General features: G+C 40.4%; 1 protein-coding gene across 7 annotated transcripts in view; it reads right to left on the bottom strand.

Moving 5' to 3' along the window:
• The window catches only part of Frmd3 (FERM domain containing 3), a 313,407-nt gene that overhangs the window by 260,735 nt on the left and 25,233 nt on the right, over window positions 1-27,439 (bottom strand). The gene's annotated exons all lie outside the window — the stretch shown is intronic.

Below are 27,439 nucleotides of genomic sequence, written 5' to 3'. Positions count from 1 at the left end.
CTCTACAATGCCTGAAGTGTTTATATATGTGTAACAGGAAGTATTGGCCATGGCACATACCCCCCTCCACCTTGTTTAGCCAAAAGAAAATCTAGGGCCAGGAGGTGGTCCATGACCATAAAGGCAAGCAATGACAAAGACCTTTTCATGTCCTTAATGGAAAGGCCTACCTGGTCTGAGGTGCCCTCTACTGCTTTGATTAGGTTTTTTTGCAGTTACATGATTGGCAATCACCCCATAGCTGATTCCAGCTAGGGCTGCAACTAATGTTGTTATCCCTACAACTATTAGAGTAACCTCTCTTTTATCTCTATGGGAAGCTGCTCCTGTTGTAGTTAGCATTCCCCTTTCCTTCCAGATGGCTGCATGAGCATGCAGGATGGGGAAGGCACACTTAAAATCTGTATAGATGTTGACTCTCTGTTCTTTTGACAGTCTTAGGGCTTCTGTTAGGGCCCTAATTCTGCCAGTTGAGCACTTGTATTAGGAGGAAGAGGACCTGATTTGAGGATGCCAAATTCTGACACAACTGCAAACCCTGCATGTCTGACACCATTCTTGACAAAGGAACTGCCATCAGTGTATAATTCTAGATCTGGGTTTTTTAAGGGCCGATCAGTTAAGTCAGGTTGGGCAGCATAATGTTCCATAAGTACCTCTTCACATGAGTGTTCAGGATTTCCCTCTGCCTCTGGTAGAAGGGATGCAGGATTTAGGCTCTGACAGGTCCTTAAAGTTATTTCTGTCCCTCCCAGAAGCTGGGCCTGGTATTTAAGTAGATGGTTGTCAGATAGCCAAAGTTCTCCTTTTGAGTTTAAAATTACCCCTGGGTCAGGTGGGGTATAAACCATTAGGGAGCGGGCTTAGGATACATTTTTGAGCTTCAGGCACTAGAAGGCTTACCGCAGCCACTGCTCTAAGGTATCCTGGCCATCCCTTGGCTACCTGATCTAATTCTTTGCTTAAGTAGCCTACTGGTTGGGGAGTGATTCCCCAGAGCTGAGTCACCACTCCCAAGGCCAGTCCTCCCTTTTCATAGACATATAATTGAAACTTGTCTTGTATTGGGAGACTCAAGGCGGGAGCTGTCATAAGAGCCTTTTTTAACTGGTGGAATGCATTTTCTGACTTGTCATCCCATTCAATAAAGGGCTGTGTGTCCTTCTGTGCTTCCTTAAAGATTTGATATAAGGGCCTGGCTAGGTCTGCATATCCCAGGATCCAAATTCTACAGTATCCTGTGACCTCCAAAAAGGCCCTCAATTGCATCAGAGTTTTAGGTAGAGGAAATGTCAGGATTGGACAGATTCTATCTTCTCCTAGAGCCCTCATTTCTTTCTCCAGGACAAGACCTAAATATGTAACCTTAAACTGACACAACTGGGCTTTTTCTTTACAGATTTTATATCCTCTAGCTACCAGGAAGTTTAGTAAGGGTTCAATGGCTCATGAAATGACAGGCTCAGTCGGTCTACAGAGCAGGAGGTCATCTACATACTGTAACAGAGTAGCTTGTGCATATTGCCAAGTCTTGGGTTAGAGTTAACCGAAAGAGGTGGGGGCTGTCTCTGAATCCCTGGAGGATTCAGTCCAAGTGACCTGTCCAGACTTTCTTGTGGGGTCCTCAAAGGCAAAGATAGGTTGACTTTTAGGGTATAGGGGAATGCAAAAGAAGGCATCCTTTAAATCCAGGACAGAGTAGTAAGTAGTACCTGGAGGTATTTGGGCTAAAAGTGTGTAGGGATTTGGAACTCCAGGGTAGAGAAGCACTACTGCTTCACTGATCAGGCGGAGATCCTGGACTAGCCTCCATTTGTTAGGTCCCTTCCTGACACTGAGAATAGGAGTATCATATGGGCTGGAGCCATTAGCAGTCCCTGTCTCTTTAAGTCTTTGATTATGGGAATTATCCCCTCCTTAACTTCTGGCTTTAAAGGATATTGTTTTGATGGGGAAACCAGGAGGGGTCCTTGAGATAATTAGGACTGGGGCAGCTGTCTGTGCCTGACCCACAGTGTGTCCATCCGTCCACACTGTGGGGTCTACTTGTTCCCCTATCAGGGGCAAGCAAAAGTACTCTCCTGGGGGTAAAAGGAGATAGAAGGTCTTGCCCTAGCAGAGGAGTAGGGGTTTCTGTGACAATTAAAAAGGAGTGACAGAAATGGAAATCTCCCCAGGAGCAGGCTAAAGGCTGAGTGAAATAACGCTCTGGAGGCTGGCCTGATATGCCTCGAACAGTAATTTTCTTAGAGGACCTGGGTCCAGATACTGGAGATGCTGGCTCCAATATCAATAAGAAGGCTAACCTTGTGTTTAACCTGGGGCTCCTCTGCTTTTACAGTGGTCACAGGAGCCTGGATGGGAGGCCCAGGGACCCATCATTGGGTGGGAGGCTCTGGCCTCAGTTCCCCTGGGAACTGGGGACAGTGTGCCTTCCAATTTTTTCCCCAACAAATGGGGCAGGTCCCGGAGGTAGCTTTCTCCGGGGCACTCCCTCCTAAGATGGCCCACCTGTCCACATTGAAAGCATGTCCTTGGGTTTGGACTTTGCCCCAGGGAAGCCTCTCTGAGCACTGCAATCAGAGCCTCCTGCCGCCTATACTTTCTCTTTTCCTTTTGAAATTCCTGCACATGTCATCTGTGCATCACACTCTGGGCTTCCAGTTGGGATTCCTTACCTTTTGGATAAGGGAGATTAAATTAAGATGATTAAAATCCTAACTGATTAAAAACTCTCTGTGGAAGATTTTTCATTTACAGTATCCAACATTCCATCAAAAATTACCAAACATACCAAGAGCTAGGACCAAGAAGAAAAGAAAAACAGCACACACCTGTCATCCCAGCTACATAGGAAGCACAAATAGGTGGATTGCACTTCAAGCTGGCCAAAAAAAAATTCAAAACCCTATAAAAAAATACGTAAAGCAAAAAGGGCTGGGATGTTGTTGAAGTGCTAGAGGGCCTACCTAGCAAGTGCAATGCCCTGAGTTCAAACCCTAATACTGCAAAAAAAAAAAAAAAAAGAGAGAGAAGAAAAAGAATATGTGAAACTTCACTTGACTGGCTAGTGTCAAAAAAAATAGCACTTTAGGAACATGGAAGAAGTGCTGGTTTGGTGAAGAAGGTGAGGTGTTAGTTTCAGAATATGTTGGATTTTAGGTGCTAATGTGTCTCCTAGGTGGAGCTGTGCATCGGTAGTTAAAAAACTGGACCTGGATCCCAAAAGAGGCAGAAGTTAAGAGTAAGTGGATAGGATAATGGCTGAGGCCACCATGGGAAATCGTGAGTGGGAAAAGAGGCTCAATAAGCTAAATATAGCAGTGCTTTGGGAGGTCACAGGGAGAAGTCAGCAGGTTCCCACAGCTGGCGTGAGCATCCGTGCATGACATGGCGCTCTTGGGGCTCACTGCACCTTGTGAGTCACAATCATGTCATACTAACCAGACCCCACCACAAGGTTCATAACAACTTCTACGTTCCCTTTTTGACCCTTATCATGATTACATTTAAGTAGTTGTTTATGAAATGATGGCTTAGTTGTTGTTCTTCTTTGAGTTTATTATTTTTGCGGGCTGGGACTGTGTCTTTCATGCTCATCCCCAGAACCTAACTAATAAAGTGTCTTGAGGGTAGAAAGAACATTTCAGTATTTTGATGAATAAAAGAATGAGTAGGGCCAAGCACAGTGTCTCACACCTATAATCCCAGCTACTCAGGAGGCAAAGATTGTAAGGATCATTGCTCAAGGACAGCTCAGACAAAGGTTAGGGAGATCCCTCGTCTCAATAAACAAGCTAGGCATAGTGGGACGTGCCTGTCATCACAGCTATGCAGGAGGCGTAGGTAGGCAGATCTCTGACCAGGCCAGCCCCAGGCAAAAACACCCCCACCTGAAAAATAACTTAAAACAGAAAGGACTGGAGGCATGGCTCAATGGTAGAGTGCCTGTCTAGTAAGTGCAACCTCATGAGTTCAAACCCTAGTATAACTAAAAATAAATAAACAAGAATGAGTAAAAATAACCCCAGTGATGATAAGCCTAGAATCCTGCTATTCAAAGCATAGTCCAGCACCATCAATATCATCTGAGAATGCATGAGAAATGCAAATTTGTCCTAGCACAACAATAAATAAAAGAAGAAAGAAAGAAATGAAAATTCTCAGGATCAAACCTACTACTTAGAAACCACAAGTGACTTGCACACACAGTGTTTGAAAAGCAATGACTCTGTGTGGCTCTTTTGATAACTATGCCAGGAAAGCCTTCTCCTAAATGAGTGGAGGGAGAGAAAAGAAACAATTTTTACTTGGCAGCTGATTTCAACCCAAATTAATTGGGAAATAATTTTTTTCAAGGACAACAGGATTATTGATTTCATCTGGCTGCTTACCCATAAATCAGAGGTTCTATTTCAGCTGCATTCAGAGTCACCAGGAACTTTTAGAAACTATTGATGCCTTAGTCCCGCCCCTCCCCAGAGATTCTGATTTAATGAGTTTGGAATGTGGCTGAACCGCTGGGATTTGTAAAGCACTCCAGGTGACTCAAGATTGAGAAACTCTGCCCTGGATAATTCTAGTTCCTGTAGTTACAGCCTCAGAAGCTCCGGGCCAGGTGTGCCTCGGATGGGCCCACACTTCTCTCCAATCTGCAGTTTTGCCAAGCCCTAAGCAGCAGGTGACCAGCTCAACACTAAGCCAGCTCACTGATGGTCTCCCTCAGAACCCAATCAGATTCTGGTCCCATTCACAGAACATGAAGGTTTGTTTCCAAGATCCTCAGTGACTGTACTTCTTCCAACTAATTAACAAATCTTTCCCACCTCAAAGTTCTATTGCTGATGAAGAAAAGGTTTTTGACCCATACACCTTCACCATTTGATTGACCCTGGAAGGCAAAAGCATTCTGCCCTGCTCTGAACTTCCAGATTCCATGTGTGACTCGATCAGGAGCTTCTTGGCCCTGGGTCTGCAGTCCCCTTGCCCGGCCTTCTCATCTCTACCTTCAGGCTTCCTTGATGCCAACCCACCTGGGCCTCCAGCTGTTTCACTTCTCCCACTCTATTCACATATTCTGTCTTGCACTTTGTTTCGACCTTTCCACAGAAGCATTCACAAAGTATTTGTCTTCTCCTACATGGCTCGAGCTCTTAGGTTGAGAAAAAGCCAGCAGACTCTAACCTCCCCCAAGACTTCATCCTAAAATATCAAATATTTGCCCTGAGCTAATGTTTTTAAGTCCACAAATAAATAGCTTTATTTATGATACAAAACAGAATATTTCAATTAGTACTGTCACCATCACTCCTAATCATGATGAAAAAACTGTAATAAATTATATACAAATGAAAAATATCCATTTAACTTTAGCTTTACAAAAATAATCTGCTTATACAGGAATACATGAATATACCTACAGAGAATAAAACAGATTATATGAATATATAGATATAAAAATATATGCATAGATAATCCCACATAAATACACATTTAAATATAACACACAGATAGCTAAGCTTTTTTGCTTTACACAACTGCTCTAATGTTTGCACCAATTTTCTTCACCTGTATTATAGCCCTGTTTATTTTTTTCAAGGACTGGCATCCTTTCTTTTTCCTCTCTTCACTCCCAAAAGTACATCCTGAATAAGAAAAGTTCCTATGTCCAAAGACTTATGTTCCAATTTAAAACTGTCATACTTCTTAAGACAAGTTTGAAACATGCCATTAATCTGTTTACATAGAGCATTACCTGATCATAGTGTTAACCTCATAAGAGAGGTTGCAAGCCTAGGTTTGTCATTCCCCATCTGAACTTCAGGGAGTCCGTGATGCCCTCTCCAAGGTTGCTATGCAAAACACAGAGAACATATGTACACTTTCCTATGCAGAAAGCCTGTAATTTCCACAAGATTTTCAAAAGTTATGAAGCACATGAAATGAAGCTTAATGTCACTAATAATTTGGGAAATGCAAATCAAAACTACAGTGAGATCACACTTCAGACCCATTAGGATGGCTACTGAAAGAGAAAGACAGAGAGGGAGGGAGGGAAGAAGGAAGGAAGAAGAAAAGAAAAGAGAGAGGGAGAGAGTGGGAGGGAAGGAGGAAGAGAAGGAGAAGGAATGGAGGAAGAAGGAAGGGAGGAAGGAAGGGAGGCAGAAGTGTTGATAAAATTGTAGAATGACTGTGCATTATCAGTGGGAATGTACAATGGCCACTATAGGAAACAGTATGGAAGTTCCACAAAAAATTAAACACAGAATTACCATATGGCCCGAAAATTCCGTTTGTGTGTCTATATCCCAAAGAATTTAAAACAGAAACTCAAAAGGATATTTGTACACCAATGTCCATGTAGAATTATTAATAACAATCAAAAAGCAGAAACAATATAATCTCCAATGACAGATGAGTAGATAAAATGTGGCATATACTTACAATAGGATATTATTCAGCCTTAAGATGTAATTAAATTCTGACATTCTGGAGAAATAGTTTAACATTTGTCTCTGAAAGTAGAATATTCTCATTCCAGCTACTCCAGTTTTAGACATACACCACAAGAACTTATTGTAGAAGTACAACTGGAGATATGTGCAAAAAAAGTTAATATCACCACTTTCACCAGGTATAATCTTATAACAATCACAATGCCCATAAGTAGGACAATACATGAGTGAACTGTATTCTGTTTATACAACAGAATATTATTCAGCAGTCAAAACAAATGAACTAAAACAACATGCAACAACATGACTGCAACATAGAGTACTAAGTGAAAAAAGTTAAATTAGAAGAAACTACATAGAACAGGATATAACCACTTACAAACTGAAAAGCACCTACATATAATGCTTTACAGGAAAACAAATAGATGCAAGAAAACTAAGTAAAAAGAAAAGCAGAAGAATTATCTTCAGAATCCAGGGTAATGGTATGCAGTAGAAGGAAGCAGGAGAATGGGACTGGAAGGCCAGGTGTAGTCAGATGTCACTGTCATTGAGGCCTCAGCTTGGTGTTAGTAGATTCATGAATGCCTATTATAAACAGGCTACCAAACAAATACATAAGAGAGAGTCTTGCATGCTTTAATGATACAAGTGTGTCATGACCTGGAAATTATGATTAGTGCAATTCTGTGTACTAGAGGTTATTTTAAGGAAAAATAAATACTAATGGGGAAAATGCTTCTTTTCCAGAATTCTAGGTTAGGGATGTGCCTCAATGATACAGCACTTGCCTAGCGTGCATGAGGCCCTCAGTTTTCAATTCCCAGGAAAGGAGGAGATTGAAATTCTAAGAGAAGTTCTTCTTCTAGCTTTTTAAAATGATCATTAAAGAGATTTTTAGAAGGCTATTCATGCATAGCTAAGCCAAATACTATAATAACATCATTAAAAGAAAATCAATATATGAATATATAAATTTACATTTTAAAAATATGGAAGAAGAGACAAATCACATTAGAATGAGGCCCAATACTAGATTTTTTTAAAGATAACCATAGCTTAAATTCCACATATTTAACTAGTTTGCCCAAACTTTCCAGGGTATTGGATTCAGAATATACCTATATAATGTTTCAAAGTAATCTGGAGATGAGTTCCCAGTCTAATATGAAGGCTGACTAAAATTACATGGGATGCTCCTTCCTGGCAGGGTTTGTCTGAGCTCTTTACATGTTAGTGTGCACTGTGAACACCAAGAGGGGAATTGTGGTGTCCCCAAAACCAGTGACCACAGAGCCTTTTTTGCACAGAGCACCTTGAGATCCACATAGAAGATGCTGTTTCAGTTTTTTAAAAAGCTCACAAGAACAATGAAGAGGGAAGCCAATCAAATCAGACATAAAACAAAGAAAACAAAAGCAAAGACAGCAAATCACTTGTACTTTGCCATGCAATCTTCTTTTATGGCACATGGCCATCTCTGTGATGACTGCTGGGCCTCAGCCATCCTTGGTGAGGTTTGTGCATGAGGCAGGCACTCATTTACAGGGAGTTCCTACATTTTTGGAAGTAACACCCCAGCTGTTTGAAAACTTCAAAGATTATTTATTTGCTGAAATCCCTACTAGATAATTTCAACAAAAACTGAGAAGCATTTTACAACTGTGTGTAATTCACAAAATAGTGATGGACAAAAAGTTTTCCTTTTTAAAGATATCTACTGGTACTATAATCTGTCTGTAGAGGTTCACAGCATCCACTAAGCACTCATTTAGAATGCCTGAGGTCATTGCAAGGAAAATCAGACTCTATGCTTTCAGTAATTGTATTCATCACTGACAACAAAAGTATAGTTACCCCTCCAAATTTGTATCCACAGTTCTGCATCCTCACATTCAACCAACCTCAGATCAAAACTATTTTTTTAAAAAATTGCATCCACCTGAATGTATACTGATGTCTTTTTTGTCATTATTATCTAAATAATATGCCATAACAACTACTTACACAGCATTTACATTGTGTTGAGTAGTATAAGTAATATAGAGATGATTTAAAGCATGTGAGAGAATATTCATAGATTTTATACAAATTCTACACCATTTTACATAAGGGACTTGAGCATCCTCAGATTTTGGTATTGGTTAGGGCTCCTGGAACCAATCCCTCAAGGGACAACTGTGAAGGTCATTCACTGTAGGTTCTAGTAGGTTAATGGATGGAAACATGTATAAAATGTAAGGTAACATGCAAGTAGGCAAGATAATAGATGTAAACTTTTAAAAAAGTATTATGCAAACGATTAGTATATACAATAAATACATAGGATATTATGGAACAAGCAAGTTACTGAAGCTAGAAGTTGCTGAGGTTGGATGCTTAAAAAAAGTAAGCTATCTTAGCCAAGCACAGGTGGCCCACACCTGCAACCCTAGCTACTCAGGAGGCAGAGATCAGGAGGATCACAGTTCAAAGCCAGTGCAGGCAAATAGTTTGCAAAACCCTTCATAAAAATAGGACTGGTAGAGTGGCTTAAGGTGAAGGCTCTGTGAGTCCAAGCCCCAGTACCGCAAAAAAAAAAAAAAAAGGAAGGCTGCTGGTAATTCAACCAAAGAGGAAGAAATAGAGGTACTCCAGCGAGGTAGAAGGGTACACACAAACACACAAGCAGGAAGGAGCACAGTTGCTACTGGCAGACCAATCTGAATCAAAGAATCCAGGCATGAACACTGAGTTCACGTGCTCTCCTGACAGCCATGCAGAACGTGTTTTCTTTAATTGAGAAGATAGCAGGGAAGGGAGTATTTGTCCTAGGGCATCTTGGTGTGACAGAAAGCTCTCTGATGATACCAGAGGCAGAAGCACCTTCGATGGTCTGATTCTCCAGAGTGGCAGAGTCAGTCATTGCAGCCCAGGCCAGATCTGTATTTTCAACCCTGTCAATGAGTTTGTGACCTATCTAGACCATTGAATAAGGTCTTGTGTTTAAAAGAGCAATTGTGGATTCTAATGTCTGCACTGCAATTGTCTAACTCAAATGTTACATGTGGCACTCATGCTGAGAGCTTACCAAGATACACGGCCACCAAAACATCTCTGCCAGACTATACACTTTTCATTTGGTGAGCAGCAGGCAGCAGAGAAAGAAGACGTTCTTCCCCGATGATGGAATTTCAGGTTGCCCACCATTCAGGTGCCCAAGTCTTTCTTCAGCCCATCTTATCAGTTTATATATTCTTCCACATGAACCCACCTGATTCCACTGGTCCAGGACATTATCTGTAAGCCATGACATACTTACAAGTATTGTTCTGTGCTTTTGCATAAAGGAGCACCAATTAATATTTCAATTCCACACATACAGACACACATCACTAAATCCTTTGTAACAATAACTGAATACTCAACTCTGTGAATTTAAAAAGCAAAAGAATGAAAATAAACTCTTGCATTAACAATGATATCTTCAATCAACACGAGACCATAGACTGACTATGAATATTCTACCAAGAACCACTGTATATGTGTTCTATCTAAGCATTTGGTTAGCCGGGATCCTTACATACTACTTACACAGAAAATACCATTATTTCCCCTCTAACGCCTGCCATGCATCTCTCTTGACATTTTCCTTGATTTCAGCAGAGCAAGGAAAAGAATATTAATGATGTTCCCCATGTTATCATCACCAAGAGTAAACTTTATGCCAATAGTCACAGCTCTGTGTGGGGACAATAGCATTACCAATGGGTAATGAATGGCACCTTCCAGAGTGAGTTAAACAGGTTTTATTAACAGTACCTCACATTTTACTCTTGTTCCTAAAAATGAAGATTTTATTGCCTCCTTCCCATCCCTATAAATAGTCTACCTCAATAGAGTAAGAGAGAGCTAATGACCATCTGTATCATATTTCTCTCTACTTGTAGGAAACTGAATTTTAATATGAACCATCTTTCCCTTATCTCAGAAATCCCCTAAAGGCTTCTGACAATACAGGTGAGATGTAATGACATACCCCCAGGATGCTGCTAGAATTGGTGAATTTCAAATGCCATGCTAGTGATCCACACCAGATGTAACAAATATTAACTAAACACTGACAACATGCCAACCCTAGCCATGTTAAGAAGCCCTTTATGAGCCCACTGAGGGAAAAAAGACTTAACTCAATACTACTCTGCTGAACATGAAACAATAAAAATGAAAACTAGCTCAGAGGAGGACACAGTAGGTGCCTAGGAAAAATATGAGGTGATATCAAAGGGTCTTTGCAAAATGAAAAGGGTTGTGATTTTTGTCAAAGAGCATAGATTCAAGGAACAAGCACCTCCAAAATGATAAAAATTTCACCAAAATGTCTTTTCCCAGGGCTTATCATAAGCAATTTGTCCATCGCCCTAATGTAAGGCTAGCTCAAAATAAATTGTCACCTAATTTGCAATTGAAAACAACAAAGACCGAATTTTCACCAATTTCTAGCTACAGCCAGGATAAAAATGGGCCCTAAGCTATTAACTCTCATAAATTTGTATCCACAGTATGTATCATATCTATATGCACCAAAATATATACTCTATTATTTTGACCTCTTTGTAAAAGAAACATAATTAATCTGTGAGGCATTTCTCCAGTTCTGTTACAGTTATGTAATTTACATATAGCTAAATAATTTGCATCCAGGTGCACAAACATGCCAGTTATATGCTCTCCCTCAACTCAGCAGCAGAGAACAGACAGTGCACAGAAAGGACACATGAAATACTTTGTTTGAAGCCTCTTTGCAACACCTCACTCCACTTGTCACCTGAACTAAGGAGAATCTGACACAGCTCCATTGATTAAACCATCCTTTAAGTGCAAATTTAGTCATAGATGCACTGAAACCCAAGTGAAAACTGACCAACAGTGAAAGCAAACACTCAACCTCTTAAAACTATGTATTAGGACACATGAGATTACAAGAAAAGATAAAAGAAGTAAGGACACCATAAACAGACCATCTGCATGTTAGAAAAAGGGACCCCTGCTTTGAAAAAAATCAGATGTAATATTTCCACTTTCCTGATGCTTGAATCATTCTCCCTCCACTGCACACTCAAAACTCACTTTCTCCACAAGACCTCCCTGGCCAATTGTAGAGGTCGACCCACTCTCCCCAAACCTATCACTGGACCATCAGTACCATCCCTCTTAAATGTTTAACTAACTAATTACAAAACATGAAGAGGCAATGACTTGAGATATATTTTGTATAATGAAGACAACACTACAAGGAAAGGGGGAAGACTTGAAGTAGACTATGCCAGGAGAAACTAAGAAGATGGCCAAGTCATCACAATGTGTCTGTTTCCTCCTCAGTTGGAGTTCAGACCCATAAGGGTGTGTGTGTGTGTGTGTGTGTGTGTGTGTGTGTGTGTGTGTGTGTGTGTGTGTGTGTAAGAGAAAAATGATGGGAGGAAAAGAGAATGCTCTGCTGAGTCTCTGGCCATCCCAACAATCCTCCCCAGTAGCCCTGCCCTGATGCAGAACAAAAGCCTCCAAGTTCAGCAGGACCCATGTTAGGTAAGCAGAGATGGAAAGAAAAGTGCTCCAACTGCTGTAGAATGGGGCCCTGCCACCAAACTTGTGACCACTTGAGAGCTGAGCATTTGATAACAAACTATATGTTCATCATGAAACCCAGCAAATCCACTTGGGCTGTCTAGCCGCCCACAGGGTCAAAGGACATCCTTTTCTCTTGCCTCAGACATGGTCTGATTGGGCTAACGTACAACCAAGCTGAACTTGCCACTTTTAAAATAATTATTTTTGATTTAACCTCAAATATCTATAGAAAATTGTTTTCAATAGCTGCTATTGCCTGCAGTTATCTTCAGGGGAGATAATTCACAAGTCAAAATCTCAATAAATGTAGCAATCAAGTACAATAAACAGTCCCATGACTAACATGCAGCCTCCCCAGGTCAGACATCACACTTGGCCAGGTCACTGGGATGTCAAAGACAAGAGGGCAACCAGGCTTCATTCCTGTTCTAATAAGTAGGATTTGTGTTTCTTACCCTGGAAAACTGCAAGTCCCTCAGCTCTAAAATATACTAATGCCAGCTCCTTTTTCATGTTCTATCACCTGGCTTTGCATCTGGTAAAAATTGTGCCTTTTCCCCAGTCACTATAGGAATTTGTTTGTGGTTTGTTCATCCCAGAACAAAACAGACCTGCAAATCTGTCAAAAGTACCAAACCATTCGCAAAAGTCTGTCTATAAATGCACATCCTGGGAAGGTTGGCATGGAAAAACAAACATGCATTTTTCTAACTTCCTTTTTTGCAGTCCTATATTCTTTAATGCAATGAACTTTCAATCCATCTGGCACAAAAAAAAAGTTTTGGAAAATGGAGGAGATTGGGTACTAGAAAAACAGAATCTTTTTTGAAAAAAAAATGCCTTTAATGGGCTTTCTATAATTTTCAGACTGATTGATAGACTGATTAAACAGTTTGTGAAAGATCCAGTTTGTTAGTCTCTCTCTCTCTCTCTTTCTCTCTCTTTCTCACATACATACACACACACACACAATTCTTTCTTGTTGCCAGTAGCAACCATTTAGAAAATGCATGGAAAGCCAAATATTTTATTCCAGCAAACCCAAAAGTATGACATCATTTCATGAAATGCTTCATTTGAAAAATATTCCACATTCAGATTTCTGTGACAACAACTACATGTATCTATCACTCTTGGAGAATCACAATAAATACCAGTTTATTGAAGGTTCTGTGAAGTATGCAGTTTTCTTTCTAAGGACTTTATTTAACCCTGAATCTCCCATGAAATCCCTCTTCCCAGGTAACACATACAACACTTTGGGAATTGCTGTTGCACCCAATCGTCATCCTTTTAGCATTTAACACAGGAATTTGAGATTAAAGGAAAATTTACTAGTGACTTCCTTGTTCTATTGAGAGTAGGAGGGAGGGCTGCAATAGCAAACTGAGCCCTGCTCAAGACGAGATCATAGTGTAGTATGAGACAATGTAAAAATGGTACCTGCTGGGTGTCCTTACTTCCTGGATATTTAACTTCTCTGCCAAGCACCTGGGGGAGACAAGCATGCTGAAGAGCCTCCTCCAGCAATCAAGGGCCTGCCTGGACAATGAATCCTCAGAAGTCTGGCACCTGCGGACACCAGCCAGGAGTACTCCCTCCATCTGGGAGTGAGATGCCACACGCAGCACAGAGGCACAATGGGGCACTTCAAGTCTGTGATCAGACTCTCTTCTCTGGAAGATTCTGCTTCATCAGCAGCTCCACAGCTTTAGCCGACCCTTCCACACAAACCCTCACAGGGTCAGCACAATGGAAAAAGGGAAATTTAGCCAGGAAAACCACCTCAGAGGCCTCCTGACCTGGGTCTTAGTAGGAAAAGGATTACATTACACACAATCAGGTATTTTTGAGCTCTCATCTATTCGACTGGATGTAGTTGCCTGGAAAAGTCATCCTACCCAGAGGGAATTAGCATGTATTGGCAGCAACAGATTCACTAGAGCAGAGCTCTGGGGAGGTGGGTTAAAAAGAAATAAATGGGAAGGGACAGGCATACACAAGGACTTTTGATTGTACAGCCATGTGTCCCACAAGGATAATGCAACTAACAAGCAATTACATATACAACAGAGGTACCATGAGGCTATATGGCCTAGTTCAAAAAGACAAAGGTCTCACGTTTTCCCTCATATGTGGAACTAGGTCTATAAGGTAAATGTACTCATAAACACATATAAGATCTTATATGCATGTACATATATGTGCAGATATAGAGAGAGATAGAACATGATTGTATTAGTGGGTCTGTCTGAGGGGACTATGGGGAAGTGGGAGAAGAAAAGAAAATGATAGAGTGAATAATATTGGAACATAATACATCTATTTATTAGGACAGCATAACATAGTACACTGTAAACTGCTGAATAATAAGGGAGCAGGGAGACACAGAGTAAGAAATGGGGGGTTATCTGACTAAAGCACATAATACATGTCTGAAATACCAAGGCAAAAACCCCTTGGAACAATCAATATACACTTAAAAAAACAAAAGACAGAAAGGTAAAACAGGTCCTATTGGGGTGAGGGACTAGTAGGAAGGGGAAAGATAAATAGAGAGGGTGATGGAGAGTGAATATGGTGGATTTATTTTGTATTCTTGTATAAAAATAGAACAATGAAACTTACTGAAATTGTTCTAAGAAGAGGGGAGGGGATCAGAGAGAATGGTGGAGTAGGTGAATCTGATATATTGTAAGCACATACATACATGTCACAATGTATGCCCTTATACAACCATTATGTGCAAATAAAAAAGTGACATCATAGCTGGCTTAGTTTGTGTAAGTACACCCTGATGTTCACACAATGATGAAATCTCCTAACAATACATTTTTTTCAGGACATGTCCCTGTAGTTAAGTGATACATGATTGTCCTTGGGCTTATTCCCAAGCTGAATGGCAGACAATGGTGTTCATTATATACTCCTGTAAGTATTTGTGAAAAATGTTAGAAATGTCTAATGTTTTTAAATTTAAATTAAATGCATAGGCATCACACCCTAGGTCCCTAAGCGAAAAAGTTCCACAAACACTAAGAGTAAATCAGAACTTCTGTCATTCCCCGAATACGATACCCTAAACAGAGGTTGATTTGATTAAAGGGTCTCCCCAACAAAGCATGAAACTGATAGAACTGCTAGCATTAAGTAAAAAGGTTGATTACAGTAAGCCTGGCTGATAATGAAGCACATACAGCTCAGCCATAATGAAACTCCATTCACAGCAAAACCATTACTAAGTATAAAAAAGAAAAATTTCACCTCACTGGACTATAATAAACACAGCATGGTTTGGGGGTTTTCTCCCTAAAACTGCCTCCTATATTGTATCAGCCTCTTCCCCATAACTAGCAACGTAGAACAGAAGGAACCCTACACCTATCCTGGCCTTTCTACCCCTATACCTCCACAGTAAGGGTAGGGAGGAGCCACAGGGGTGCAGGACTACAGCCCCTTTTTCTCTTGACTGTTGCTGCTTATCTACCTAGCCCTGTCTGGCAACCAAGGCCTGTGGGGAGGGAGCCACATGCCCCCAGAGCTCAGCATTCATTCATTCCATAAGGGTCCACTCAGGTCTCCCCTCCACTCAGTTCCAAGATCCATCTCATCCATCACCTCCTCAGCCTCCAACACCCACAATTTCTCAGAGGTCCCCAGCCTCATGGGCAGCCACTGAGTGGGGTAATAGCATCTTAGCCCAAGTTAAGCAACCTTCAGGGCACCAGGTGAGTTCAGGGAAAACTGGCCCAGCCCCCTCGTTGTTCTCTCTCCTTCCCTCTCCTCCACTCAGGGAGCACAGAGGCAGGTCAGCAAGTGCAGTAGCAAAGAGACATCCTCCAGGAAAACAGAGTATCATCCTTCTTGCAGATGCCCCAGCTTTACAAATGCTCCTTCTATAGCCCCTCCCTTGACTTTGGGAAGGAGAAGCACTCCACGTTTCTGTCTCCATGAACATGATCCATCTCCAAAAGCCCTCTCCCTGCCCCCACCATTCCTTCTTTCAGTTTACAGACTCAAGTGCCTTCTGGTACCAACAGCTAGAGGGACAGAAAGGAGCACTGCAGCCATGTTGGTGTTAGGCCATTTTTCTGAACTGACACTTTTCAACAAGACCTGCAGGGAGTGACTGGCTCCCATCTGCTGGCACCTTCCCCAGCTTAGGGGAGAGGAATTCACATCTTTATACTCAGCTTTGTGCCCTAGCCTCAAATCCAGAAAGCAAGGTGAAATTTCCTTCTGTAATATATTGTTACAGAAGTACGTGATTTGTAGAAGCCCTCTCATCCTGGCCATCCTCTACTCTCTTGCTAACATTAGTGCTTCCTAAAACGTGTTCCCTGGAGCACAGGTTCAACAGGATCCTTGCCTGGTATGCATAATGTGAAGAGGGCTCCAATGGCCAAGCACTTTTGGGAAAATTAGAGTTAACTATAGTTCAACACTGATGGTCAAAAAGCTTGTTTTGTTTGTTACAGCTTCAGAACCTCTTAGGTCTTGAAGGTGCTAATGTGACTTGTGAATTTACAAAACAGGGATATGATTGGGCAGTAGTCCTCAAACTCATTATTCAAGAATACCTATGAACTGCTTAAGGGACAGAATTTAAGAGATGAAGATCTTAATTCATTCCCAGCTCAAGGTCCTCCCTCTGTAACCTTCAGGAGCCCCTGCAATCCAGCATGCCCATCACCTCCCGTCTTATGTCCAGACCAGTCCTGGAGACCTCCTTCTGAGACAACTGATGTGATGATGCCTCCCACCAGCATTAGCTAACTCCTCAGTATTGCAATATAATTCTTATCTCCCATGGCCCAAAACCTAATCAAATTCCTTTGTCCCCAGTCATTTCCATCAAAGAGGCTGGAAAAACTAACCATTTTCCTAGCCTCCTTTGAAGAAGAGTCCATGTGATATATATGCCAACAATGAGAAGGGCATGACAGTCTGCTGGGGTCCTAGGAAAGTCTGCAGCCTGTCCCCTTCTTCCTGCCTTGCCATTAACATGTAAAAGTGGGAGAATGGACAACAGAAGTGTACTTAATCATTCTCAGGAGAAAGGTGTAGACTATTAAATGTCTAAGAGCGTGTACAGTTGTGTAGCCCTTTTCGGGTACTTGCATAAATGAAATAGAACAAGCTGGGCATGGTGCACACCTATAATTCCGGCACTCTGGGGGCAGAGGCAGGAGGATCTTGAGTTCTAGACCAGCCAGGGCTGCACAGTGAGACCCTATCTCAAAAAAATGGAACATAATATTTTTTAAATAGTGGGTATTCAGAATATTCGCATGAAGTTTTGCCACTTATGTTTCTTCTTATTAAAATGAAAATGTGCATATCCTTAGAATTCATGACAATTCACATTTTTTTGCTTGTTTGTTGTTGTTTGCTTTTTTGATTTTTTTTGGTTGGTTGGTTGGGTCAATTGGTTTTGGCAATTCTATGGTTTGAACTCAGGGCTTTCCACTTTTTAATCTACTGCTTGAGCCATGCCCCCAGCCCTTTTTGCTCTGGTTATTTCAGAGATAGGGTCTTGCTTTTTCTCCAGGTTGGCCTGAACCTCAATACTCCTATTTCGGGCATCCTGCCACAGCTAGGATGACAAGCACACACTACCATGCCCAGCTTTTTCTGTTGAGATGGAGCCTCATAAGCTTTTTTGCCCAAGCTGGCCAAACCCCAATCTCCCAAATCAGTCTGTCACATAGCTGAGATGATAGGCACATGCCACAGTACCCAGCTCTTGGTTGAGATGGGGGGAGGGGTCTTTGGAACTTTTTGCCTGGGCTGGCCTCAAGTGGTGATTCTCCTAATCTCAGCTTTCTAAGTAGCTGAGATTATAGGTGTGAGTCACTGGCACCCAGCTGTTTGTTTGTTGACTTTTTTTTTATAATTACCCTGATTTATCATTGTACATATATAGGTGTCCATATATAACTATAGCCCATAAATCTATAGTTATTCTGTCAATTAAAAAAAATTTAAAAAGGTAAAAAATGGAAAGATCTGTTTCAGGAAAATCTAGTTTTGTATCCCCAATTGGCTCCTACCATACTCTGGAGAGTACTATCTGAGGTCTTTCTCGGATCTTTGCAAGTTTGCTTCTTTCTTTTGTAAAATAAATAAATAAATAAATAATTTATAAAATAGTACATGTTCCTTGTGGAATTTTTAAAAAGTTATTATCTCTTAAATTTGTGGTTCATTTATAAATAATTATATTTTGTATACATGTTTATGTGATATGTGATATGTTTATGTTTATGTGATACACATCTATGCTCTTTTACAAAACACACATGGCTACTAGCTACCATACTGGGCAATGCAGAGTTTTATTGGACAGCACTGGTCTAGAATATCCCCTCAATATCTATCCTCAAAACCACTACTCCAAAAATATAATCAAAGCAAAAACAGTGTATTTGTTGTGTAAAACAGCTTCTAGACAAGACTTTCAGCTCTCCCTCCTGGCTAACTTTATCATTAATATTGATGGGATAAAATTGAGAGAGATGTCTGTGAGATCAAGAAAGGCTTTACCATAAAGATCTACTATATTAGCCCTTTAGATCATGGGTATGGGGCTGGATGTGCAAAATGTGCAGGCTATCTTTAATGTGACAATGTCCTTGCAGATTTACCAAGACTTTGGTTTTGACATCAAAAGGCTAAATTTTTCCTGCGACAGGAAGTTAATGAAGCTGATGATTGATCCTGTTATTCACAGTAACCCTGTCAGAACACCAAAACATGAGATTGTCTATGTAGACAAAAGTTCTGTGTAAGCTACTCTCCAAAATGATATTCAAGTACACCTGTTGGCAAGATGTTTTTCCCTCGAGGGCAAATCAGGTGCAAATTCCCTGCACTAACAATAAATTGAAAATTCCCTCTGGGCAATTCTTTAAAACTGAGGGACCGTGAATGATACCTGTAGAAAAAAGATCTGAAACGGGGCCTCAAAGAATGAACTTTCACCATTTTAGATTTTTTTCTTTTTTTTTTTTTTTTGTGGTACTGGGGCTTGAACTAAGGGCCTTCACCTTAAGCCACTCCACCAGCCCTATTTTTATGAAGGGTTTTTCGAGATAGGGACTCACGAACTATTTGCCTGGGCTGACTTTGAACCACAATCCTCCAGATCTCTGCCTCCTGAGTAGGTAGGATTACAGATATGAGCTACCGGCGCCCTGCTTCCATTTTAGATTCTTGACTGAAAACTGATTAATGGGTAAAAATAATGATGAAGAATATATCTCCTGAAGAAAATAGAAGCCAGAAACAATGGTCATATCTTTCCACTCCTACTTATCTGTACAGTGCATTCATGATGTTCAAGTACCTATTAAAATTACCTAACAATACAAAAAAAAATCCTACAATGAGGTAATACCAAAATCCAAAATATTGATTACACCAGTCACTGGTGAGGATGGGAAGTAACAAGAATGTTCATCTAATATTGGTAGGAACATAAAATGACTTAAAGTTTCTTATAAAGCTAAATATAGCCTTACTATATAATCCAGCAATAGTGTTCCTTAATATCTACCCAAGTAAATTGAAAACTTTTGCCCAAGCACGAAGCCTGAGTTCAAACCCCCGTCCCCTCCTCCCCACAAAAAAGAAGAAAACAATTATAAAGGGAGAATACTAATTAAAATGTGTCATCTTGCAAAAAAAAAAAAGAAAACTTTTGCCCACATAAGAGTTTGAAAACCTGTACATGCAAGCTTATAGATTGATTCATAATTGTCAAAACTTGGATGCATAATGAAATCCATCGAAATTGTAAAAAAAAAAACAAACAAACAAAGGGTGAGTACAAGGGGAATTAGAGTAATAGAGGGGGTAAACATGCTCAAAGCATGTTATCTGCATGTATGGAAATACCACAGTGAAACCCTTTTGTACAATTAATATATGGTGGTAAAAGAATTTTAAACGTGAATGCAATGAAGATATCCCCACCAGGTTGTACAATGAGTAATCATCCAGATAATGGAATACAAGTCAGCAATAAAAACAAATGAGCTATCAAGTCACAAAAAGACATGAAAGAACCTGTTCTGAAGAGGCTTCATGCTGTCTGATTCTAACTATATGACATTCTGGAAAAGGCAAAACTAGGGAGACAGGAAAAAAAATCAGTGGTTTCTAAGGATTAGGAGGGAAGAATGAATAGTGCACAAGGAATCTTTAGGACAGTGAAACTATTCTGCAGATACATGAATTTATGCATTTGTGAAAACCCGTAGAAGCAAATCCTAATGTAAATGACCAGCTTTAACAATAATGACATATAAACAATGGTTTATCAATTGTACAAATGTATCAACTAATGAAAGCTATTAATAATAGGAGAGAGAGATAGAGAAGAGGGGGCAGATCTCTCTACTATCTGCATAATTGTTCTTTATACCTAAAACTGCTCTAAAAGAAAAGTTTGTTAATTTTTTAAATCATCCTAAATGTCTGTAGCATATTCCATCATTGTCAGTCTGCACACAGTGCATGGGGTTGTGCACATGCACGAAAGCACACACACACCCCCACACATGTCAGTACTGGGGTGTGGCCACATTTTAGAACCATTGGTCTAATGTAGATTAAAGGTGGGGCTCCTGCTTCTCTTATAGAGCTTTTTCTTCCCTCCATCTCCAGTAATTCAGTCAATGAAGCTGGCTGAAAAAGGATACAGAATTAATACATTTTTTGAACTCTATCAACATGCAAATATCTAGAGACAGCAATATATGGGTTTAGAGAAAAGAAGAACAGAAAATAAAGGTTAGCTTCTCTCTAGCATTTTGTAACTTACAGTTCAATACTTTACAATCATCTAGTTCATCTGTCAGTTCATTAGTAAACAGAGAGATCAATAATGAACTAACTAAAACTACTCACCTAGAATAATCAGTTCTATTTTAAAAATTAATTTGCATAATGTATGTGACACATACCCAAATCAAAGTTGTCAAAAACAAACTAATTTCATTTATTTGGATATTTATCAAGCTATTAAAAGAAAAATTATTTTCTACAATTATATGATACAAGTAGATGTTTTCCTTTAAAGTCATACTTATTTTTAAATCTATACTTTTACATTTTTATTAGAATATATTAGTTTTACATGGGGTTTCATTGTGACATGTACACATGTGCTTACAATGTATCTTGATTAGATTCACCCCCTCCATCCTTCTCCCTTATCCCAGGTCCTCCCCATCTTAAAACAATTTCAACAGGTTTCATTATTCTATTTCCATACTCATATACAAAGTACGTTGACCATATTCACTCTCCTTCACCCTCTTCACTTATCCTCCCCCTCCCACTGCTAAAAGCCATACTTCTTTATATATAACAAGAGTCAGTAAATATCTGTTAGAAGGAGGAAAGATAAATGTCATGAGGACGAGGCAAGACCCTTATTATACATAGGAGGTGCTCCATTAATTTTCCAGAGAGCAGAGCTGCATCCTGACATTTTTATAAATGTGGAATGCTCTTTCATGGGGCATTATAGTACATTCTAGCTATAGAGCTGAACCACCAAGCAAGTAGATATAACTTGCAATTTCTTACAGACATAATCACATATATTTTCCTATAGAAAGATGATACAAATGTACTAAAAATTATATTATAGAAAACTATGCATTTTAAACCAAGCAGCAATGTTAGAATATCATAGCAAATTCCTACTAGGAAAATCCAAATTGCCACCTGGAAGTAATCAGGTGATTGCTATGTAACAAGCAGCAAGGCAATCAGAGAGTGTATTTGATTTGCCAGGGGTTGGGGGGGTTCTCTATATTGTTAGTGAGATTTCATTTTCACTCCTATAGTCAGTGCATCTGATTGATTCTGTGCATGTGTGTAGAGGGAAAAGGAAACCACTTCTGTGGTTAATCTTCTTTTTTCTCAGTGATGAATTTACTTCCTCCTTTCCACTGAAACTTTAAATAAGGCACAATTTAAATCAAGCACCAAAATTTGTTACTTATGGAAGAAACAACTCTCAAATGTCTGAATCATTAACTTGTTTTATTCACCTATTCATGTGGCTTGTTTTGAAAAGGATTTACGACAGAAAACAGTAACTATCTCTTGATAAAGGCTTGGGATGGTAAAGGCTTTGGATGGACTGGGCAATATTCATCAGGAAGAAATAGGAACACCTAACTCTGAGTCACTTAGTTTTAGTTCCAAAGAGAAACAGCATCCCAGGCAATAAATACTGATTGATCCCCATACCATGTATGGTGCCAGGAGTGAGTACAACAAGAGGATCCTGCGTAGGACAGACCCTACATTGTAGACGACAGTACTGGAAGAAGGTCATGGACAGGCTGCCTGGCAAGGCTGGAGTCTAGTCTAGACAAGAAATGTTCTGAGAGTTAATATCTACCTGGAATATCCGCATATCCATGTTTTATAAAAGAGACGAGGCATGAGGTGTAGCTATAGGCCACAAGTGAATATACTAGGTGAAGATTAGAAGGACACTGATGGGTCCCAATAGAAGGAACAAGTTTTTCAGCATTTTTATTATAATTATTAATTCATCTTAATTGTGCCAATCAATGGATTACACTGTGCCATTTCCATATATACATATATATATAATGATTTGATTGAATCACTCTCCTAATACCCTCTCTTGCCCTCTTTTCTCTCCACTTTCCCTGCCCTGCTTCTCCTTCCCTATTAATTCAGCTTCTATTTTCAGATTGTCTTTTTTTTTTCATTTCCACATATGAAATAAGACATGTGATATCTGCCTTTCTGTTTTTGGCTTATTTCGCTTAACATGATAACATTCAGCTCTATTCATTTTCCTGCAAATGACATGGTATCATTCTTCTTTGAATAATACGCCATTGTATGTATATACCATATTTTCTTTATTCATTCATCTGTTATCAGGCATTTACGCTGATTCCATATCTTGGCAATTATGAATATTGATATAACAAATGTGGGTATGCAGGTTTCTTTTTTGTGTGCTGACGTCTTTTCCTTTAGATAAATACCCAGAAGTGGTACAGTTGGCTTGTAAGGTAGTGCTATTTTTAGTTTTTTAGGAACTTACTGTTTTCTGTAGTAGCTATACTAATGTTAAACCTGTCCAATATATAGCTGCCAAAGATTTTCTCCCATTCTGTAGGCTGTCTCTTCACTGGGTTACTTCCTTTATTGTGGAGAAGTTTTTAATTTGATGCAACCCCATTTGTCAAGTCTTGCTTTTCCTAAGCTACTGGAGTCCTATTCAGGAAATCATTGCCTACACCTATATCTTGACGTGTTCCCCCTATGTTTTCCTCTAGTAGTGCCACATTTCAGGTCTTACATTAAGGTCTTTGATCCGTTTTGAGCTGATTTATGTATAGAGTGAGAGATAGGGATCTAGTTTCAGTCTTCCACATGTGGATATCCATTTTTCTCAGCACCATTTTTTGAAGAGGCTGTCTTTTCTCCAATGTATGTTTTTAGCTCCTTTGTAAACAATCAGATGGCTGTAGCTGCATGGGCTTATTTCTGGGTTCTCTATTCTATTCCATCAGTCTACGTGTCTCTGTTTATGACAGTGCCATATTATTTCTGTTACTGTGGCTCTGTAGCATATTTTGAAATCTAGAATTGTGATGCCTCTGGCATTGCTCATTTGGTTTGTTTTGGGTATTTGGGGTTGTTTGTGCCTCCAACTGAATTTTTCTACCAGTTCTAAGACATCCATATTTTATAAAAAAAGAAAAGAGGCATGTGGTATGCCTGTAGGTCACTAATGGGTACAGTTGGTAGAAGTCAGAAGGACTTTGTGTGTGTGTGTATGTGTGTGTGTGTGACTGGGGTTTGAACTCAAGGCTTCGCACTCACAAAGCAGGCACTCTACCACTTGAGCCACACCTCCAGTTCATTTTGCTCTGGTTATTTTGGGAATGAGGTCTCCCAAACTATTTGGCCACACTGGCCTTGAACCATCCTCCCTATCTCAGCCTCCCAAGTAACAGGCGTGAGCCACCAGCACCCAACTTAGGAGTTTTAAATATAATTGGTAGATCAGAGGAAGTGTCTGGAAGAGGTGAGAAGCACACCCAGGACACTACCAGAGCTGGCTCTGACAGGTTAGTAGATGCACAGGAGACAGCAAAGGCTATCTCCAATTTTGATTCAGAAGACCTCTATGGGGAGTGGACTATGAGAAGCCTGTAAGAACTTGACACAAGCTCAATGATCTACAGGCTGAGTTTGGCATGGCCCCAGCCACAGAAGAGAGCAAGAAGGCAAAATGCAGCACAGCTGCTTTCCTAAGAGAAGTAGGAATGCAGATTTCTCTGGTTACAGTGTCACACCCCTCCCCAAGAACTGTTGCTCCACCTCCTTATTTACCACTGGATATAAAAGACTCACTGAAGAAGGAAGGGGGATTTTGATTGATGGAGGTTTTTTGATGGGGGATTGATGGAAGGATTTTTGGATGGGGAGGTGGTTGATTGGTGGGCTGCTGAGTTATGCTAGAGATTAGAGGAAACATGGGATAGTGCAAGTCTGATGGGACAGTGCAAGCCTGAGCACTGAGACTTTAAGAAAACTAAAGAGAGAACATGGGACAGTGCAAGTCTGAGCACTAAAATTTTAAGAAAGTTAAAGAGAGAACATGGGACAGTGCAAGTCTGAGGACTGAGACTTTAAGAGAGATTATGCCAAAGGAAAGCTAAGAGAAAACATGGGACACAGCGAGTCTAAGGAAAGAGACTTTAAAGAACAGAAAAGAAGCAAGGTTTTAAAGAAAGACTTTAGAAGAAAAGTTTTAAAGATAGAGAAAAGAAGCAGAGTAAAGAGAAGAGAAGAAAAGAAGCAACAACGCTGTTGTGCATCTCCATCCAAGCACCCAGCACACCTGATCCCAACTTTCTGCATGTCTGTCTTCTATCATTTGTCCTTTCTGTATCTCTGGTTGCCCCTAGTTAGGTAGGTAGGAACCAGGAGCTTGAGAAAGCTCACTATAGACCTCAAATCAAACCACACAAATGCTTTGAACATCTCAGCCCTTATAATTTTAGTTTTAATGAGAAACCTTAATGATCACATAATGATATAATAGGCCATCATTTCCTTAGTCCCCTGCCATTCAGAGTCAGACAGAGACACTAGATATGATTTCTGATCAATATGCTGGGTTCTGAGGCACTGTGTAGCTTCATAATTCCAACTGTCCCTCTAAATAAGGAAGAACTCAGGTTCTGGGTGTGAGGGCAAAGTTAGGTCTGCAAATTCTACTGGTATTGGCAGAAAAATACTGGCAAAGTATGCAAAGTCTCTAAACTGGCCCTGTAATGATGTCCCACCCTAACTCCAGAACCTATCACTATGATGATAGCACTCCCATGATGGTACTATTTTGTTGGCAGTTATTACACAGGATATATGGCCCAGCTGACCTTCAGGTTGTACAAGCAGGCTAAATATAATGTAACCCTCAAAAGCAGAGAGCTTTCTCTAGTGGATAGCATAGGGAATTCTGAGAAACTGAAAACACAAGAATAATTTGATGCACCTGCTGGCTTGAAGTTAGAGGGGGCACATGGCAAGGGATACTGCAATCTCCAGAATCTAAAGTGTCTCTCAGCCAAGAGTGACAAAAAAATGAGGATTTCAGTTCTATGAACACAAAGAACTGGATTCACTAGCCTGATGACCTTGGAAACAAACTCTTCCCCTAGACCTGCAGATAAAAACCCAATCTGGTCAACACCTTGAGTACAGCATAGTGATGCCTGAGCATAGAGTTCAGCCAAGGCTGCCCAGACTTTTGGCCTAGAGACCTAATCAGTGGGTATTGGTTTCAGCCACTATTAGTTATGAATCAACAGATAAACAATACAGAATCCAAATGGTGGTGATGAAGCACCATGATTGGGACCTAAGGTTCAGAAGGCCCAATACTTCAGGGCTACACCTCCACCAGCTAAGTGGACCAGATGTGTTTGGTCCAGACAAGTTTGAGAAAAGCAACACTCCAGTTGGCTTAATTGAAATCATGGACAGAAAAGGTTCAATTCACTCAGGCAAGAAGGAAAAAGGGGGAACCCTAGTTCATTGAGGCCTTGTGTGATTAACACTAGCTGACACTCTCCTGCTCCTCAAAGGAGGGGCTACCTGACAGCTGGTGACCATAGGGGGCCAGAGTAGGCAATGAAAGAAAAGGATACACTGGTGACCCTGCTGTAATTTGCCACATTGGGGTTTGTGCTACCCCCATGTTGATGGCCCTTGGAGAGGAAGAAGGACTGACCCTCAACAACTCCCTCTCCCAAACCAGGACAGTATTTACCTACTAAACCTCAAATTCACACAAAAGGGGAGTATCATCAATGATCAGTGGACACTCTGGTGGTCATGAACTCCCTAAAACTTCTCACCATACAATGGCACATCTCTCATCTCCTAACAGGTCTTCCTGCATTTGCTCCTGTCTCCCTAGGGCCTGTTCTCAACATAGAAAGTGAGTGACCCTCTTTAAAAGCATAGACCTACTTGAGAAGCAGAGTTAGGAAGATCACTGTTTGAGGTCAGTCCAGGCAAGACCCTACCTCAAAGAACAAGCCAGGCATGTAGGTCTATTTCTGTAATTCCAGCTATGTGGGAGGCATAGATATGAGGATCACAGTCCAAGGTTGGCCACAGGCAAAAAAGCACAAGTCTCTATCTGAAAAATAACTAAAGCAAAAAGGGCTGATGGCACGATTCAAGTGGTAGAGCACTCCCTCAGTGAAAACAAAAAAATCCACAACAGTAACCGTGTAATTTTCCACCAACCCCTTCCAATGGTTTCCAGAGTTCTTCAGGTGACCATAAGACCCTCAGAGTTGGCCCAGCACTATCTCTATGGGAGTCTCTCCTAGCTCTCCCCAACTTGCTCAAGTTTCTCAAATACCCAAGTTCCCTTCTACCTCAAGGCCTTTATACCTGTTCTCTTTCTAGAATGCTCTTCTCCAGATATCCACTTGGGATCTCTTCCCTCAGTTCCTTCAGACATCTGCTAAAATATCAGTTTATCAAAGAGACCTTTCCATGTCACCCTATGAAGAAGCATACCTGTCCCCACCTCTTTTCTATTTAATCCTGCTTACCTACCTCTATTTTCCTAAATATAATTCACTACCACCTGTCATAATTTTGATTTGGATAAGTGTTTTCTTATTGTCAGCCTCTGTCCACTAGAATACAAGCTTGGTGAGTTTCACTTCTAGATCCCAAGATAATCTCACAGTAAATATCTGATGAATGAATGACAGGAACCCTCTGGAAGGTGTTGGATGGTCAAACTATGGGAGTTGAAGTCATACAACAAGCAATGT

Source organism: Castor canadensis, chromosome 13 (genome assembly GCF_047511655.1).
Source record: "Castor canadensis chromosome 13, mCasCan1.hap1v2, whole genome shotgun sequence".
NCBI classification, from domain to species: domain Eukaryota; kingdom Metazoa; phylum Chordata; class Mammalia; order Rodentia; family Castoridae; genus Castor; species Castor canadensis.
This window is presented reverse-complemented; position numbering and strand designations above follow the sequence as displayed.